Genomic DNA, 16431 nt, shown 5'->3' on the forward strand with positions numbered 1-16431 from the left:
TACAGAATCACCTTTAGCTCACTGCCCCGAGGGTCTTCGAGTGAATACAGAAACACCTTTAGCTCACTGCCCCGAGGGTCTTCGAGTGAATACAGAATCACCTCTAGCTCACTGCCCCGGGGGTCTTCAAGTGAATACAGAATCACCTTTAGCTCACTGCCCCGAGGGTCTTCGAGTGAATACAGAATCACCTTTAGCTCACTGCCCCGGGGGTCTTCGAGTGAATACAGAATCACCTTTAGCTCAATGCCACGAGGGTCTTCGAGTGAATACAGAATCACCTTTAGCTCACTGCCCCGGGGGTCTTTGAGTGAATACAGAATCACCTTTAGCTCACTGCCACGAGGGTCTTCGAGTGAATACAGAATCACCTTTAGCTCACTGTCCCGAGGGTCTTCGAGTGAATACAGAATCACCTTTAGCTCACTGCCCCGGGGGTCTTTCGAGTGAATACAGAATCACCTTTAGCTCACTGCCCCGGGGGTCTTTCAAGTGAATACAGAATCACCTTTAGCTCACTGCCCCGAGGGTCTTCGAGTGAATACAGAATCACCTTTAGCTCACTGCCCCGGGGGTCTTCGAGTGAATACAGAATCGACTTTATCTCACTGTCCCGAGGGTCTTCGAGTGAATACAGAATCACCTTTAGCTCACTGCCCCGAGGGTCTTCGAGTGAATACAGAATCACCTTTAGCTCACTGCCCCGGGGGTCTTCGAGTGAATACAGAATCGACTTTATCTCACTGTCCCGGGGGTCTTCGAGTGAATACAGAATCACCTTTAGCTCACTGCCCCGAGGGTCTTCGAGTGAATACAGAATCACCTTTAGCTCACTGCCCCGGGGGTCTGCGAGTGAATACAGAATCACCTTTAGCTCACTGCCCCGAGGGTCTTCGAGTGAATACAGAATCACCTCTAGCTCACTGCCCCGGGGGTCTTCGAGTGAATACAGAATCACCTCTAGCTCACTGCCCTGAGGGTCTTCGAGTGAATACAGAATCACCTCTAGCTCACTGCCCCGGGGGTCTTCGAGTGAATACAGAATCACCTTTAGCTCACTGCCCCGAGGGTCTTCGAGTGAATACAGAAACACCTTTAGCTCACTGCCCCGGGGGTCTTCGAGTGAATACAGAAACACCTTTAGCTCACTGCCCCGAGGGTCTTCGAGTGAATACAGAATCACCTTTAGCTCACTGCCCCGGGGGTCTTCGAGTGAATACAGAATCACCTCTAGCTCACTGCCCCGGGGGTCTTCGAGTGAATACAGAAACACCTTTAGCTCACTGCCCCGAGGGTCTTCGAGTGAATACAGAATCACCTTTAGCTCACTGCCCCGGGGGTCTGCGAGTGAATACAGAATCACCTTTAGCTCACTGTCCCGAGGGTCTTCGAGTGAATACAGAATCACCTTTAGCTCACTGCCCCGAGGGTCTTCGAGTGAATACAGAATCACCTTTAGCTCACTGCCCCGAGGGTCTTCGAGTGAATACAGAAACACCTTTAGCTCACTGCCCCGGGGGTCTGCGAGTGAATACAGAAACACCTTTAACTCACTGCCCCGAGGGTCTTCGAGTGAATACAGAATCACCTTTAGCTCACTGCCCCGAGGGTCTTCGAGTGAATACAGAATCACCTTTAGCTCACTGCCCCGAGGGTCTTCGAGTGAATACAGAATCACCTTTAGCTCACTGCCCCGAGGGTCTTCGATTGATTACAGAATCACCTTTAGCTCACTGCCCCGAGGGTCTTCGAGTGAATACAGAATCACCTTTAGCTCACTGTCCCGAGGGTCTTCGAGTGAATACAGAAACACCTTTAACTCACTGCCCCGAGGGTCTTCGAGTGAATACAGAATCACCTTTAGCTCACTGCCCCGAGGGTCTTCGAGTGAATACAGAATCACCTTTAGCTCACTGCCCCGAGGGTCTTCGAGTGAATACAGAATCACCTTTAGCTCACTGCCCCGAGGGTCTTCGAGTGAATACAGAATCACCTTTAGCTCACTGCCCCGAGGGTCTTCGAGTGAATACAGAATCACCTTTAGCTCACTGCCCCGGGGGTCTGCGAGTGAATACAGAATCACCTTTTGCTCACTGCCCCGAGGGTCTTCGAGTGAATACAGAATCACCTTTTGCTCACTGCCCTGGGGGTCTTCGAGTGAATACAGAATCACCTTTAGCTCACTGCCCCGGGGGTCTGCGAGTGAATACAGAATCACCTTTTGCTCACTGCCCCGAGGGTCTTCGAGTGAATACAGAATCACCTCTAGCTCACTGCCCCGAGGGTCTTCGAGTGAATACAGAATCATCTCTAGCTCACTGCCCCGGGGGACTTCGAGTGAATACAGAATCACCTCTAGCTCACTGCCCCGGGGGTCTTTGAGTGAATACAGAATCACCTCTAGCTCACTGCCCCGAGGGTCTTCAAGTGAATACAGAATCACCTTTAGCTCAATGCCCCGGGGGTCTTCGAGTGAATACAGAATCTCCTCTAGCTCACTGCCCCGAGGGTCTTCGAGTGAATACAGAATCACCTTTAGCTCACTGCCCCGGGGGTCTTCGAGTGAATACAGAATCACCTTTAGCTCACTGCCCCGAGGGTCTTCGAGTGAATACAGAATCACCTTTAGCTCACTGCCTGAGGGTCTTCGAGTGAATACAGAATCACCTTTAGCTCACAGCCCCGAGGGTCTTCGAGTGAATACAGAATCGCCTTAACTCACTGCCCCGAGGGTCTTCGAGTGTATACAGAATCGCCTTTAGCTCACTGCCCCGGGGGTCTTCGAGTGAATACAGAATCACCTCTAGGTCAATGCCCCGAGGGTCTTCGAGTGAATACAGAATCACATTTAGCTCACTGCCCCGGGGGTCTTCGAGTGAATACAGAATCACATTTAGCTCACTGCCCCGGGGGTCTTCGAGTGAATACAGAATCACCTCTAGCTCACTGCCCCGGGGGTCTTCGAGTGAATACAGAATCACATTTAGCTCACTGCCCCGGGGGTCTTCGAGTGAATACAGAATCACCTCTAGCTCAATGCCCCGAGGGTCTTCGAGTGAATACAGAATCACATTTAGCTCACTGCCCCGGGGGTCTTCGAGTGAATACAGAATCACATTTAGCTCACTGCCCCGGGGGTCTTCGAGTGAATACAGAATCACCTTTAGCTCACTGCCTGAGGGTCTTCGAGTGAATACAGAATCACCTTTAGCTCACAGCCCCGAGGGTCTTCGAGTGAATACAGAATCACCTCTATCTCACTGTATCGATGGTGTTCGAGTGAATACAAAATCACCGTTAACTCACTGCCCCGGGGGTCTTCGAGTGAATACAGAATCACCTTTACCTCACTGCCCCGGGGGTCTTCGACTGAATACAGAATCACCTTTAGCTCACTGCCCTGGGGGTCTTCGAGTGAATACAGAATCAACTCTAGCTCACTGCCCCGGGGGTCTTCGAGTGAATCCAGAATCACCTTTGGCTCACTGCCCCGGGGGTCTTCGAGTGAATACAGAATCACCTTTAGCTCACTGCCCCGAGGGTCTTCGAGTGAATACAGAATCACTTTTAGCTCACTGCCCTGAGGGAATTCGAGTGAATACAGAATCACCTCTAGCTCACTGCCCCGGGTGTCTGTCCAGTGAATACAGAATCACCTTTAGCTCACTGCCCCGAGGGTCTTCGAGTGAATACAGAATCACCTCTAGCTCACTGCCCCGAGGGTCTTCGAGTGAATACAGAATCACCTTTAGCTCACTGCCCTGGGGGTCTTCGAGTGAATACAGAATCACCTTTAGCTCACTGCCCCGGGGGTCTTCGAGTGAATACAGAATCACCTTTAGCTCACTGCCCTGAGGGTCTTCGAGTGAATACAGAATCACCTTTAGCTCACTGCCCCGAGGGTCTTCGAGTGAATACAGAAGCACCTTTAGCTCACTGCCCCGAGGGTCTTCGAGTGAATACAGAATCACCTTTAGCTCACTGCCCCGGGGGTTTTCGAGTGAATACAGAATCACCTTTAGCTCACTGCCCCGAGGGCCTTCGAGTGAATACAGAATAACTTTTAGCTCACTGCCCCGAGGGTCTTCGAGTGAATACAGAATCACCTCTATCTCACTGTATCGATGGTGTTCGAGTGAATACAAAATCACCGTTAACTCACTGCCCCGGGGGTCTTCGAGTGAATACAGAATCACCTTTACCTCACTGCCCCGGGGGTCTTCGACTGAATACAGAATCACCTTTAGCTCACTGCCCTGGGGGTCTTCGAGTGAATACAGAATCAACTCTAGCTCACTGCCCCGGGGGTCTTCGAGTGAATCCAGAATCACCTTTGGCTCACTGCCCCGGGGGTCTTCGAGTGAATACAGAATCACCTTTAGCTCACTGCCCCGAGGGTCTTCGAGTGAATACAGAATCACTTTTAGCTCACTGCCCTGAGGGAATTCGAGTGAATACAGAATCACCTCTAGCTCACTGCCCCGGGTGTCTGTCCAGTGAATACAGAATCACCTTTAGCTCACTGCCCCGAGGGTCTTCGAGTGAATACAGAATCACCTCTAGCTCACTGGCCCGAGGGTCTTCGAGTGAATACAGAATCACCTTTAGCTCACTGCCCTGGGGGTCTTCGAGTGAATACAGAATCACCTTTAGCTCACTGCCCCGGGGGTCTTCGAGTGAATACAGAATCACCTTTAGCTCACTGCCCCGAGGGTCTTCGAGTGAATACAGAATCACCTTTAGCTCACTGCCCCGAGGGTCTTCGAGTGAATACAGAATCACCTTTAGCTCACTGCCCCGAGGGTCTTCGAGTGAATACAGAATCACCTTTAGCTCACTGCCCCGGGGGTCTTCGAGTGAATACAGAATCACCTTTAGCTCACTGCCCCGGGGGTCTTCGAGTGAATACAGAATCACCTTTAGCTCACTGCCCTGAGGGTCTTCGAGTGAATACAGAATCACCTTTAGCTCACTGCCCTGGGGGTCTTCGAGTGAATACAGAATCACCTTTAGCTCACTGCCCCGGGGGTCTTCGAGTGAATACAGAATCACCTTTAGCTCACTGCCCTGAGGGTCTTCGAGTGAATACAGAATCACATTTAGCTCACTGCCCCGGGGGTCTTCGAGTGAATACAGAATCACCTTTAACTCACTGCCCCGAGGGTCTTCGAGTGAATACAGAATCACCTTTAGCTCACTGCCCCGGGGGTCTTCGAGTGAATACAGAATCACCTCTAGCTCACTGCCCCGAGGGTCTTCGAGTGAATACAGAATCACCTTCAGCTCACTGCCCTGAGGGTCTTCGAGTGAATACAGAATCACATTTAGCTCACTGCCCCGAGGGTCTTCGAGTGAATACAGAATCACCTTTAACTCACTGCCCCGGGGGTCTTCGAGTGAAAACAGAATCACATTTAGCTCACTGCCCCGAGGGTCTTCGAGTGAATACAGAATCACCTTTAGCTCACTGTCCCGAGGGCCTTCGAGTGAATACAGAATCACCTTTAGTTCACTGCCCCGAGGGTGTTCGAGTGAATACAGAATCACCTTTAACTCACTGCCCCGGGGTCTTCGAGTGAATACAGAATCACCTTTAGCTCACTGCCCCGGGGGTCTTCGAGTGAATACAGAATCACCTTTAGCTCACTGCCCCGAGGGTCTTCGAGTGAATACAGAATCACCTTTAGCTCACTGCCCCGAGGGATTTCGAGGGAATACAGAATCACCTTTAGCTCACTGCCCCGAGGGTCTTCGAGTGAATACAGAATCACCTTTAGCTCACTGCCCCGGGGGTCTTCGAGTGAATACAGAATCACCTTTAGCTCACTGCCCCGAGGGTCTTCGAGTGAATACAGAATCGCCTTAACTCACTGCCCCGAGGGTCTTCGAGTGAATACAGAATCGCCTTTAGCTCACTGCCCCGGGGTTCTTCGAGAGAATACAGAATCACCTCTAGCTCACTGCCCCGAGGGTCTTCGAGTGAATACAGAATCACCTTTAGCTCACTGCCCCGGGGTTCTTCGAGAGAATACAGAATCACCTCTAGCTCACTGCCCCGGGGGTCTTCGAGTGAATACAGAATCACCTTTAGCTCACTGCCCTGGGGGTCTTCGAGTGAATACAGAATCACCTTTAGCTCACTGTCCCGAGGGTCTTCGAGTGAATACAGAATCACCTTTAGCTCACTGCCCCGAGGGTCTTCGAGTGAATACAGAATCACCTTTAGCTCACTGCCCCGAGGGTCTTCGAGTGAATACAGAATCACCTCTAGCTCACTGCCCCGAGGGTCTTCGAGTGAATACAGAATCACCTCTAGCTCACTGCCCCGGGGGTCTTCGAGTGAATACAGAATCACCTCTAACTCACTGCCCCGAGGGTCTTCGAGTGAATACAGAATCACCTCTAGCTCACTGCCCCGGGGGTCTTCGAGTGAATACAGAATCACCTCTAACTCACTGCCCCGAGGGTCTTCGAGTGAATACAGAATCAATTTTAACTCACTGCCCCGGGGGTCTTTGAGTGAATACAGAATCACCTTTAGCTCACTGCCCCGAGGGTCTTCGAGTGAACACAGAATCACCTTTAGCTCACTGCCCCGAGGGTCTTCGAGTGAATACAGAATCACCTTTAGCTCACTGCCCCGAGGGTCTTCGAGTGAATACAGAATCACCTTTAGCTCACTGCCCCGAGGGTCTTTGAGTGAATACAGAATCACCTTTAGCTCACTGCCCCTGGGGTCTGTCCAGTGAATACAGAATCACCTTTAGCTCACTGCCCCGATGTTCTTCGAGTGAATACAAAATCACCTCTAGCTCACTGCCCTGGGGGTCTTCGAGTGAATACAGAATCACCTTTAACTCACTGCCCCGAGGGTCTTCGAGTGAATGCAGATTCACCTTTAGCTCACTGCCCCGGGGGTCTTTGAGTGAATACAGAATCACCTTTAGCTCACTGCCCCGAGGGTCTTCGAGTGAATACAGAATCACCTTTAGCTCACTGCCCCGAGGGTCTTCGAGTGAATACAGAATCACCTTTAGCTCACTGCCCCGAGAGTCTTCGAGTGAATACAGAATCACCTTTAGCTCACTGCCCCGAGGGTCTTCGAGTGAATACAGAATCACCTTTAGCTCACTGCCCCGAGGGTCTTCGAGTGAATACAGAATCACCTTTAGCTCACTGCCCCAGGGGTCTTTCGAGTGAATACAGAATCAACTTTAGCTCACTGCCCCGGGGGTCTTTCGAGTGAATACAGAATCACCTTTAGCTCACTGCCCCGAGTGTCTTCGAGTGAAAACAGAATCACCTTTAGCTCACTGCCCCGAGGGTCTTCGAGTGAATACAGAATCACCTTTAGCTCACTGCCCCGGGGGTTTTCGGGTGAATACAGAATCACCTCTAGCTCACTGCCCCGAGGGTCTTCGAGTGAATACAGAATCACCTTTATCTCACTGCCCCGAGGGTCTTTGAGTGAATACAGAATCACCTCTAGCTCACTGCCCCGAGGGTCTTCGAGTGAATACAGAATCACCTTTAGCTCACTGCCCCGAGGGTCTTCGAGTGAATACAGAATCACCTCTAGCTCACTGCCCCGAGGGTCTTCGAGTGAATACAGAATCACCTCTAGCTCACTGCCCCGGGGGTCTTCGAGTGAATACAGAATCACCTCTAACTCACTGCCCCGAGGGTCTTCGAGTGAATACAGAATCACCTCTAGCTCACTGCCCCGGGGGTCTTCGAGTGAATACAGAATCACCTCTAACTCACTGCCCCGAGGGTCTTCGAGTGAATACAGAATCAATTTTAACTCACTGCCCCGGGGGTCTTTGAGTGAATACAGAATCACCTTTAGCTCACTGCCCCGAGGGTCTTCGAGTGAACACAGAATCACCTTTAGCTCACTGCCCCGAGGGTCTTCGAGTGAATACAGAATCACCTTTAGCTCACTGCCCCGAGGGTCTTCGAGTGAATACAGAATCACCTTTAGCTCACTGCCCCGAGGGTCTTTGAGTGAATACAGAATCACCTTTAGCTCACTGCCCCTGGGGTCTGTCCAGTGAATACAGAATCACCTTTAGCTCACTGCCCCGATGTTCTTCGAGTGAATACAAAATCACCTCTAACTCACTGCCCCGAGGGTCTTCGAGTGAATACAGAATCACCTCTAGCTCACTGCCCCGGGGGTCTTCGAGTGAATACAGAATCACCTCTAACTCACTGCCCCGAGGGTCTTCGAGTGAATACAGAATCAATTTTAACTCACTGCCCCGGGGGTCTTTGAGTGAATACAGAATCACCTTTAGCTCACTGCCCCGAGGGTCTTCGAGTGAACACAGAATCACCTTTAGCTCACTGCCCCGAGGGTCTTCGAGTGAATACAGAATCACCTTTAGCTCACTGCCCCGAGGGTCTTCGAGTGAATACAGAATCACCTTTAGCTCACTGCCCCGAGGGTCTTTGAGTGAATACAGAATCACCTTTAGCTCACTGCCCCTGGGGTCTGTCCAGTGAATACAGAATCACCTTTAGCTCACTGCCCCGATGTTCTTCGAGTGAATACAAAATCACCTCTAGCTCACTGCCCTGGGGGTCTTCGAGTGAATACAGAATCACCTTTAACTCACTGCCCCGAGGGTCTTCGAGTGAATGCAGATTCACCTTTAGCTCACTGCCCCGGGGGTCTTTGAGTGAATACAGAATCACCTTTAGCTCACTGCCCCGAGGGTCTTCGAGTGAATACAGAATCACCTTTAGCTCACTGCCCCGAGGGTCTTCGAGTGAATACAGAATCACCTTTAGCTCACTGCCCCGAGAGTCTTCGAGTGAATACAGAATCACCTTTAGCTCACTGCCCCGAGGGTCTTCGAGTGAATACAGAATCACCTTTAGCTCACTGCCCCGAGGGTCTTCGAGTGAATACAGAATCACCTTTAGCTCACTGCCCCAGGGGTCTTTCGAGTGAATACAGAATCAACTTTAGCTCACTGCCCCGGGGGTCTTTCGAGTGAATACAGAATCACCTTTAGCTCACTGCCCCGAGTGTCTTCGAGTGAAAACAGAATCACCTTTAGCTCACTGCCCCGAGGGTCTTCGAGTGAATACAGAATCACCTTTAGCTCACTGCCCCGGGGGTTTTCGGGTGAATACAGAATCACCTCTAGCTCACTGCCCCGAGGGTCTTCGAGTGAATACAGAATCACCTTTATCTCACTGCCCCGAGGGTCTTTGAGTGAATACAGAATCACCTCTAGCTCACTGCCCCGAGGGTCTTCGAGTGAATACAGAATCACCTTTAGCTCACTGCCCCGGGGGTCTTCGAGTGAATGCAGAATAGTCTTTAACTCACTGCCCGAGGGTTTGGTTACGATGATGAGGAAACGTCTCCTTGGCACCTGGGCGGTGTGAGGAACATACGCAGGAAAAGATGACAGACATCAACAGCAACAGAAAGATTACGAGGTATGGAGCAGCATTTCACCCTTAACTTTTGACCTCTTGAACTGAGCAGGAACAAGATTGGAGCCTCAAATGCTGAGCAGCAGTTTGAGGGTTAATTTTTGCATCTGGATTCTCTTAACTTTCAGGTAAATTAAGAAGCTGTCAGTTTCCATTTTGAATGTCATCTGTAATCTCTGTCTGGCTCTCCATCTGTAATCTCTGTCTGGCTCTCCTGTAATCTCTGTCTGGCTCTCCTGTAATGTCTGTCTGGCTCTCCTGTAGTCTCTGTCTGGCTCTCCTGTAATCTCTGTCTGGCTCTCCTGTAATCTCTGTCTGGCTCTCCATCTGTAATCTCTGTCTGGCTCTCCTGTAATCTCTGTCTGGCTCTCCTCCTGTTGAAGCAGTGGTGAGATATTGACAGCCTGCCGTAACATACAAATGACTGCTTCATTTTCAGCAGCTTCAGATCACAACCTTTGGTCAAATAAACACGATCGAGAAATGAATGAAGTCATTTAGATGGACCACTAGACCTTGTAATTGCAGCTTCATCAAACCAAAATAATATTCCTTGAGAAGAACCATATGAACCTTTTATCTGCCTGGGGTGTACGGGGTGTCAGATGGGGGGTTATCCTTCAGGCTGTCCGTGTAGGTCATTCAGAAAACCAGACCTGCTAAATGCTGACAGTTGTTGGAGAGGGAGGACTGTTTGTGCATACTTTCCCCAGAATCAAGTTTCAGAAGTCCAGACTGGTAATTAGTGCTGTCCAGTGTGTTAAATATTAAAGTTACGCATCAAGCCTGGAGGTCCTGGTGTCATTTTGAACCAAACTGACCATCACCAAAAAAGCTCAGGACATCTGTTCATGCTTTGATTCTGTTATACCTTTGGACAATTCTCACTGGCTCCGAACTACTATTTCTATTAAATCCGAGGGCAGCTTATCACAACTGTTATGAGAACATTTGTTTCCATAAAATTTATAGGCTACTTCTTCACCAAAGAATGTATTCCCTCAATATTTTGAAGGAATGATCAAATAAAAAGAAAGATAATAACTTACATTTATTCTAGTGCCTTGCACAACATCAGAATATCCCAAAAGTACTTCACAGCCAATGAAGTACTCCTGAAGTGTCCTCACTGTTGTAATGTAGGGGAATGTGGCAGCCAATTTGCGCGAAGCAATGTCCCACAGACAGCAATGAGATAAATGAGCAGATAATTTGTTTTTTTTTGGAATGTTTGTTGAAGGATAAATGTTGGTCAGGACACCGGTGCACTTCCTCAAATAGTGTCATGGGATTTTCACATCCACCTGAGAAGCCATACAGGGCCTCAGTTTAGTGTCTCATCCAAAGGGCAGCAATCCTCCCTCAGAAGTGTCAACCTAGATTATGTGCTCAAGTTTCTGGAGTGCGGCTAGGACCCACAACCTTCTGACTCAGAGGCAACAGTGCTAGCACTGAGCCACAGCTTCAGCAGTAGTGTTTGCATGCATACTGTACGTCTATGATACTGGTACTTAAAGAGGCTCTTAGCAGACTTGTTTGGGATATTGCCAAAGCTAGGATTTTCAATACTATTAGAAAGCAGTGCTATTTCAGGATCCAAAGAATAAGTGAAGTGTTCTTATTGAAATTACAGGACCAAGCTGACTCCATTGTTTTTCTCTTCACTTCCTGTGGAGAAGTGCCCAGCCTCCACTTGGAAACTGCCTAGATAGCACATTTGAAATGAGAAGCTCACTGTTTGGTAAATCAGAAGCACAGATTCACACTTCATCATTCTGTGAGGCAAAATTTTGCAGCAATTTTGAAACTGAACCTTAAGACGGACACTGTCCCTGATTGTGACCCTTGAGCAATCTCAATGATCAAGCTTTTTGGTCACTTTTCCTAATACCAGGAAACTCTTTTTTATCCGGCACTGACGGGACCGGCGTGGTGCCGGTTTATCAAAAAGTCCGGATTACAGAGAGGTATAGTTAAAGGTACGAGAGCCCCGTACACAGCAACAGATCCAGGCTTCCCTGTTGCTTAGCAACAGGTGCAGGAACTCCGGCCACAGACCAAGCGTCCCTGTTGCTTAGCAACAAGTGCAGGAACCCCGGTTACATGGCCACAGATCCAGGAATGGCCACTAATGTGAAGTAAAACTTACCTGAACCTACTCCTGAATTTTGCCGGTTAACAGAGATTTCCGGTTATTGAGGTGCCGGTAAATCGAGAGTTTCCTGTATCTCCTTATATGGTTCGGCTTGTTTGACAACACTCCTGTGAAGCGCCTTGGGATATTTTACTACAGGAAACTGGGTTCCTGGATCTGTGGCCGTGTAACCGGGGTTCCTGCACCTGTTGCTATGCAACAGGGACACCTGAATCTGTGGCCATGTACGGGCCTCTCATACCTTAGTAAGTATACCTCTCTGTAATCCGGACTTTTTGATCAACCGGCACCACGCCGGTCCCGTCAGTGCCGGATAAAAAAGAGTTTCCTGTACATTAAAGGCACTATATATGTACACGTTGTTGTTGTTGTTGTAGGTATCTCTTCTTTTCCCTCCTGCTGATTTCTCTCTATGTATCCCAATATCTCCCCCTGATCTTTCACCCAAATCTCTCCCGCTCTCTCCCATTGCTTTCTGTGGGTGAAATTGGACATGAGTGGGGATGCAGGCAGTATCACATCAGTCATCTGTTAAATGCCTCGCCTGATATTCAGTTCCATTGCCTTTCTTAGAACTGAATATCGGGTTTGTGGTATAACGGCCGGAAAAGGCGATTCCCCGTTTTACGTCCCCACCCATGTCTCATTTCACCCCCTCTCTCTCTCTCTTCTAAACCCGCACTTTCTCTCTGATCAATCTTCCTTGCTTTCTCTCCCTAATCTTGTTCTTTCCCCTTCTCTGTCCCTTGATCTTTCACTCTGTCTATGCCTCTTCATATCTCCCTTGGATATCTATCCATCTCTCTCTGTCACCACCTCTTCCTCCCTCCCCTCAGATCTTTTCCTCCCTCTCTTGTGTTCTCTTTTCCCCCTGATTTCTCTCCTCTCCCTTTGTCTCCCCTGATCTCTCCCTCTCCCATATCTTACTCACATCCCCTATTTCTTTCTCTCCGTATATCTCTAACTTTCAACCAATCTCTCTCTCTCCTTCGCTCTCTCTCACATCTGATTTCTCCCACTCTGCTCCACCTTGATCTATCCCCCTCCCCCTCAGAGTTATCGCTGCCTCACTCCCTGGTCATAGTCTCATACCTGCTCTTGATTACCTTCCCTACCTAAGCCACCTTTGGCCCACCCCAGCCAGGCTGTGTTTCCTCTTAGCTTGCTTCTTCAATGGAAAAATGGTAATTACTTTATAAACTAGGAAAATGCAGCCAGGCTGTCATGAGCGACATGCAGGAGTGGGTTGTAGGAGCGGGGGGACGTGCAAATGGTGAGTGGGAAGAAGATTGAGCGGGGCCTCAGGTGATCAAGAAGGGGAGCGATGGCAGGGCAGGGAGGAAAGTGTCGCACAAAATGACTCAGAAAAGAGTGAAACAAGGCAGGCGCAGAGTGAGGGAAGCAGGAGTGGGGCCCTGGAGCAAGGGAGAACTAACAGCAGGGCCTAAATCAGCCCAGAGGTGGTGGGACAGAACGGAGAGCAGGGCCTTGAAGTAGAGGTGAAGGAGGTGGGCAACGTGGAGGAGGTGGTTGATGCAAATTGGTGAGCACAATAGTGTCACCTAGTAATGGGTGGGGGACCTGCATTACAGGTAAATGTTGACATTGAGTTTTTCAATTATAAATGTTGATCTAAAAGCGGTACTCAAAACTCATAACAGGAAGTAAGGGTATTAAATACAGGAAGTGCAAGACATACTTTTAATATATTAGTATATATCGATATTATTATATTAATGTATATCTAGATACATTAATGTTAATCATATTGGGACAGAAATTACTCGGCATGTCTTGGGTATTCCGGCTGAACCTCCAGCCGGACTGTGGTGAAAGGGCCCAGAATTTGGGCAGGTTCTGGCCTCGGCTTGGAGTGTCTGTTGGACCTGATAGGGGGCAGAGCCTCTGCCTGTCCTTCACTAGGCCAGCGAAGGGTTTGCGGCCAGTAGGAGGAGGTTCTGGTGCTAGTCAGGACCCACTTTATGAATGGTGTAGCCACTCATGATCTCAATAGGTGACACGATGGGGTTTCCTACGTTTGCCTCTTGCAATCTGACATCAGACGTGGAGGCGAAGCGGGCAGAATAGCGTCACTTGCTAGAATTCCTGCTAGGCCTGCCTCTGATGGCCCCAACATGATGCAGGGGCGTACAGTATTTTGCAGGAGTGGCAGTGGGGCTCACAGCCCTGTTTTAAGACAGTTTTAAGGCATGGGACAGTGAAATAAAGGATATTCATGCAAGCTGAAAGAGACTTTCCTACAAAGGGGCTGATATTCCAGCTGAACTGACAGCTTCAGCTGGACTTGTCACCAAGCAATTGGCCAATGTCACATGTCCTTGACCCGCCCCCTCACCCCAACCTAGCAGATGCCACATCATCACCAACATTGAAGCAGGTGCCAGCTAACAACATGCTAAATACTTGGCCTTGGCAATTCGAATGGGTTCAGGTGCATTACTAGGGGCATAGTCTTAGAATAAGGGGCTGCTCTTTCAAAACTGAGATGAGGAGGAACTACTTCACTCAGAGGGTGGTAGGTCCATGGAATATGCTGCCCCAAAAAGCTGTAGAAGCTACATCATTACATAAGTTTAAAACAGAAATAGACAGTTTCCTAGAAGTAAAGGGAATTAAGGGTTACGGGGAGCGGGCAGGAATTTGGACATGAGTCTAGGTTCGGATCGGTCATGGCCCTGTGGGTAGCGGAGCGGGCCCAGGGGCCGTGTAGCCTGATCCTGCTCCTATTTCGTGTGTCTAATTCTGTTAGATTCAGGAGATGGTTCTGTGATAGTGGATTGGCGGTTAGGATCAGATCAGCCATGATCTTATTGAATGGCGGAGCAGGCTCGAGGGGCCGATTGGCCTACTCCTGCTCCTATTTCTTATGTTCTTATGTTCTACTCCACCGTTGTTACAGCCAATGTTTCTTTATGGAGTAAGGAGACCAAATATGGAATTAAAACCCTGTCCCTTTTGCCTGAGTTCAAATTTCCTTGCACATGCAAGAATACTGTGCTCCGCTCATGCGTTGGTTGGCTCGCATTAATCATCAGGCCTGAAAATAGGTGGTACTTCCTGCTGCCTAATGGCTCAGATAAGGACATAAGGAATTGGAGCAGGAGTCGGCCACTCGGCCCCTCGAGCCTCCTCCGCCATTCAATAAGCTCATGGCTGATCTTCTGCCTCAACTCCATTCACCGGCCCTATCGCCATATCCCTTGATGCCCTTACTCGTCAGAAATCTATCGATCTCTATCTTGAATATACTCAACGACTGAGCCTCCACAGCCCTCTGGGGTAGAGAATTCCAAAGATTCACCACCCTCTGAGTGAAGACATTTCTCCTCATCTCAGTCCGAAATGGCCGACCACTTATTCTGGGACTGTGACCCCTGGTTCTAGACTCCCCAGCCAGGGGAAACATCCTCCCAGCATCTACCCTGTCAAGCCCTGTAAGAATTTTGTATGTTTTAATGAGATCACCTCTCATTCTTCTAAACGCTAGAGAATATAGGCCTAGTCTACTCAATCTCTCCTCATAGGACAATCCCCCCATCGAAACCTATAAAATTCTGTCAGGCCTGGACAGACTAGATGCAGGAAGGATGTTTCTGATGGTCGGGGAGTCCAGAACCAGGGGTCATAGTCTAAGGATAAGGGGTAAGCCATTTAGGACTGAAATGAGGAGGAATTTCTTCACCCAGAGAGTGGTGAACCTGTGGAATTCTCTGCCACAGAGGGCGGTGGAGGCCAGTTCATTAAATATATTCAAGAAAGAGTTGGATATATTTCTTAAGGCTAAAGGGATCAAGGGATATGGGGAGAAAGCAGGGACAGGGTACTGAATTTGGATGATCAGCCATGATCTCATTGAATGGCGGAGCAGGCTCGAAGGGCCGAATGGCCTACTCCTGCTCCTATCTTCTATGTAAACCAGTCTGGTGAACCTATGTTGCACTCCCTCTATGGGAAGTATATCCGTCCTTAGGTAAGGAGACTAAAACTGTACACAATACTCCAGGTGTGGTCTCACCAAGGCCATATATAATTGCAAAAAGTCACACAACACCAGGTTATAGTCCAACAGCTTTATTTGAAATCACAAGCTTTCGGAGCACTGCTCCTTCTTCAGGTGAAGTGGAGAAATGCATAAAGACACAGCTTATATAGTCAGAGAATCATGTCAGATGTTTACAGGTAACCTTTCCAACTGCCATTTATCACACCTCGGCAGAGAGATAATCACAGCAGTCAAAGGTGTGAATGGTGTCCAAACAGGTCAGTCAGGGAAACATTACATCAAAGAACAATGAGGTGGGGTCACAAGGGGTCAAATATTGCAGATGCTGGGGTCTGTATGAAAAACAAAAAAACAGACAAAAAACATTTTTTTTTTTGGCTGGAAATCACAGCAGGTCCGGCCGCATCTGTGTAGAGAGAACAAGCCAATGTCGACTCGAGTCTGGATGACCCTGCATCAGGTGGGGTTACATGTAGCGTGACATGAACCCAAGATCTCGGTTGAGGCCGTCCTCATGGGTGCGGAACTTGGCTATCAGTTTCTGCTCGACGATTTCGCGTTGTCGTGTGTCTCGAAGGCCACCTTGGAGAATGCTTACTTGGAGATTCTCTGACTATATAAGCTGTGTCTTTATGCATTTCTCCACTTCACCTGAAGAAGGAGCAACGCTCCGAAAGCTTGTGATTTCAAATAAAGCTGTTGGACTATAACCTGGTGTTGTGTGACTTTTTACATTTGTCCACCCCAGTCCAACTCCGGCATCTCCACACCATATATAATTGCAGTAAGGCATCTTGGG

Source organism: Somniosus microcephalus, chromosome 9, assembly GCF_052327205.1.
Source record: "Somniosus microcephalus isolate GS21.2 chromosome 9, FLI_Smic_1.0, whole genome shotgun sequence".
In the NCBI taxonomy this organism is placed as follows: domain Eukaryota; kingdom Metazoa; phylum Chordata; class Chondrichthyes; order Squaliformes; family Somniosidae; genus Somniosus; species Somniosus microcephalus.